The following is a 3,838-nucleotide window of genomic DNA, read 5'->3' as shown; positions in this document are numbered from 1 at the left end:
ACGCACTTTTCGTCATTCAGAATATCCCAGTCCAACAACCACTGCTTTGCAGCATCTAATGTATTTGGAGAGAACTAGTATTTAAACCCCATGATTTAAAGTCGTCCGCGAAAAGTAGACATGGACTTGAAATAACCGTGGAAGGTCGCTGACGTAGATCAGAAGCAGCAGTGGTCCCAGAACGGAGTCTTAAGGAACTCCAATATAGACTGACACTGGAGAAGGGAAGGTCAAACCTACTTTCTCTCTGTATGTTTTGTTTGATAGGAACGCTTTGATCCAGTGTAGGATTCTCCCTTGAATCCCGTGAGACTCGAGTTTGTGGAGCAGTGCGGCTTGTGGAACTCGAACGAATGCTTCTAAGATGTCGAAAAGTGTGGTGAGAAAATATGACAGTCCTTAGTTCTTAGCTTGAGTTAAGTTGTCCATAAATACAAGCATGTTCGTCACGCAAGAGCAGTTTGGGAGGAAGGCGTGCTGCACCGGGGATACGAAGTCCTTGGTACTGAGGTGATTTAAGATGGCCCGCTTCAGATTGCGTTCCATCACCTTGCATGCTACGCTAGTGAGCTAATAGACCTGTAGTTGCCGGGCGATAGTCGGTCACTAGTTTTATAGATTGGCTTGACAATCGCTTCTTTCCAAGCAGAGGGAAGGCTGCCTTCGTCGAGTGACTGACGAGACACTAGGTAGCGTGAGCGACGTTTCCTTCAGGATCCTTGGATGGACCTCTTCTGGCCCTGAAGCGCTGAAGAGATTTGTATCGTGTCAGAGTTAGTGAATGTCCTCTTTCATGAACATCAGAAGCCACCCGTAGCTATATCTTGAAAAGTTTGGATGTGAGGAGATCGCTAGGGCAGAATACAGTACTGTATAGTCTTATACGTAGCTTCAGATACCATGATCGGGTCTCTGGTGGGAGTCCGTTTCCATGTCTCAAGGAGAATGCGATTGGCTTATTTTTCGTACACAAATAGTACATTTCTGTTTCTTCTGGGTGAGGTTTAGTATCATGGTTTGTTTTTGTATGTTCGATTGGCGGATTTCTGATTCACAGCGGTTCTACATTTTACGAAATACCAGCTCATTTTCTGTCTCCGGAAGTTATCTTTTGAAGAATAGCTGGGGCCTTGTTTCCAGAAGACGCTGAATCCTTTCAGGTAGCTTTGGTTCCATCCGACTTCGCGTTGTCTTTTTGGGACGTCGGCCTCGTAAATCTTCTGGATGATGTTCATGTATAACTCCCCACCGATGCCCAAAGGGATATGACACTAGAAAATACTCAGACTCGAACACATCATGACTACTATCCCCGCAAGGCAGCATTCCATATGCATAGATAGTGTACTTTTAAAGAGCTATCAAGAAATGGGTTCTATTTTGTATTGGTTCACTCAGAGAAAAGTTATCCAGAGCCTAAGTTGTCATCCCAACGGAATCAATGGTCTGTCTTTCAGTAATCGGTCAGAGAGAAGACATTTTTTACAGTTTGCCCTCGAACGCAAACGCTACGAAAGCACCCATATGTTCTGAAAGATACTCTTTCACTTTGAATCATATACATCTCTACAATCCACACTCTCAGGACATTGTATGCTATTGTCTATCCATAAAAAATTTACAGCATGTCTGAGTTCGAAAATTGTTCATTTACTGCTCATAAATATTTCAACAGCATTGTTGTGGTGCAGTGGTCGACGATGCACGAGAATGGTGCAGATCCCATTCATCGGTAATATTTAGCTAACATATAACCCACTAAGTGGCAGCGTCGGATCAGCTAATTTGACATTTATTCACTTTTTTCATTTCCACATGTTCACAACGGCAGATTATCTGTCTTTGGAGAAAATAGGCGTTCAACCACCCGATCATCGATCGCTTTGTGCAGTGATCGGAACAAGCAGTGCAATAGTTCCAATGCAAGCTCAACGTCAACGATAATGCCAGTTTTGTTCGGGTAGCCTCTGTCGGTCACCATGACAACAAATAAATGCGCTCGTGTAAGTCACGTCATCTGTTGTGTTCTCTCTGCCCTCCCAGATGAACGAAATCGACGGCGTGCTGATGACCTTGAGTGTGTTGCAGCCATGTAACAAACAAGCTCAACACGTCCGGCATTTGGCTGATTAGCTAGAGTTTCAGACACGAGGATCAGTCGTCAGCGGAGGAAAACTTGTGACCTTCCAGCTTGATGTCACATCCGTAAAATAATTCAAAAACGCCGAAAATTTTCATTCAGCGAACCTACCTGTGCGAGACCTCTACTGGTTTCGGGAAAGTAAATAGTCATCAGTATATGACCCGAAAATGCAGTATGGATACCCAAAACAGTCATCCAAGCCATACTGGTGGCTGTTCGGAACCTTGTAACAAGAATTACGATGACATTTATAATGTCGGCCCAATGAATGGCTATTCTGATTCTCTCCCGGTGGGAAAGTGACATGATTGGATGTCAATCAAGTCCTTAATATAGTTGGATGGCTGGGACACTTGAACTTAGCGTATATTTGACCAGTGCTCCTTGGTTACCTTAGCGAAGCCTTTGGTGAGTATATTTCGGTGATTCAGATAATTTCGCAATGTCTAGGTATTTTCCCCACGATGAAGGAGAAAGCCTTAACCTCCACGGGCTGATAGTCAGACGGAATATAAAGCAACCAACGTACAAGTAGTTGAGGCTCTCATCGGGGGCCAAGGCAACAACTGTATGTAAAGCGAACGGGACTTGTGCAACCCATTGCAAAAAAAGGCCCACAACTCTATAAATGACCGTCAGTTTACAGGTGAATGCAGTTCACGTCTTTTGGGCAGCCCGTGTAACTACAATCTGGTGCTATTCCGAGGACTTCGCTGAGTAGCTTTTCCCTTTTCCAAAAGACAGAGACTACCTCTTGGTGGATCAGAACCTTCCAACTGAGATATCGTAGACGCATTTGTTATTAGTCAATATCAGAGGCGAAATGACGATACCCTGAAACGATGAAAGGAAGGATCAGGTGTCCAGGAAAATCCTTGCAACTCAAAATATGGGTAAGCTGTAGAATAATTTGTGTAGGAACTCAATGAAACAACAGGCTAGCTTAGTACCGACGTTGATTCACTTACATTTGTCAATATCATAACATTCTACGCTATCCCATAGCTAAAATGATATCATCTTAGCTAAACGGATACATATTTTGCACACGCTTTTTCCAGTTTGTTCTGAACGATGATCCATTTATCAGAACTGTCTGGTCAAGAGGAACCACGGAGAGCATGGTTCGCTAGGGGTTCTATCAAGAGAACAATCGTTCACACCCGTCTTACGTGGTAATGCTGACAATACCTTCTTGGGAGTGCTTCATATTGAATTAGGCTAATTAAGTGATTTCATCAGTAAAATATGTTTTTCGGGGGCTCATCAGGTAGGCGCAGTCCCCGGGTTTCCGTCAACCTTACGCTTTACTTGAAACCAAATTGCACGAAATTAGCGAATATACACTCATCTGCAAACTAATTTGGTTCTTTCGAGATACTCACCTGGAACCCAGCTGAATCTCTCGTTTATGATGTTCTCAGGCAGAAAAGTAGTCTCAGATGGATAAATGCATAAAAATGTGGTTTGGACACCTTACGCATATCTCGATAAGTTTAACTGTTGGATAAATGCAATGTGGTTTGGACACCTTACGCATATCTCGATAAGTTTAACTGTTAAGCTTCAAAACTGTTTGTAGCGGTTTTGATGGTATGGTAGAGTTTCATATGAAAGTGGCTAGCAAGCGAGTATGATTGCCACATCTCAGACAGAATATCGTTAGATGTATACATCTTTTGAACCGAGATCTAT

Source organism: Opisthorchis viverrini (genome assembly GCF_000715545.1).
Source record: "Opisthorchis viverrini unplaced genomic scaffold opera_v5_28, whole genome shotgun sequence".
NCBI classification, from domain to species: Eukaryota; Metazoa; Platyhelminthes; class Trematoda; order Opisthorchiida; family Opisthorchiidae; genus Opisthorchis; species Opisthorchis viverrini.
Note: the sequence above shows the minus strand (reverse complement) of the source record.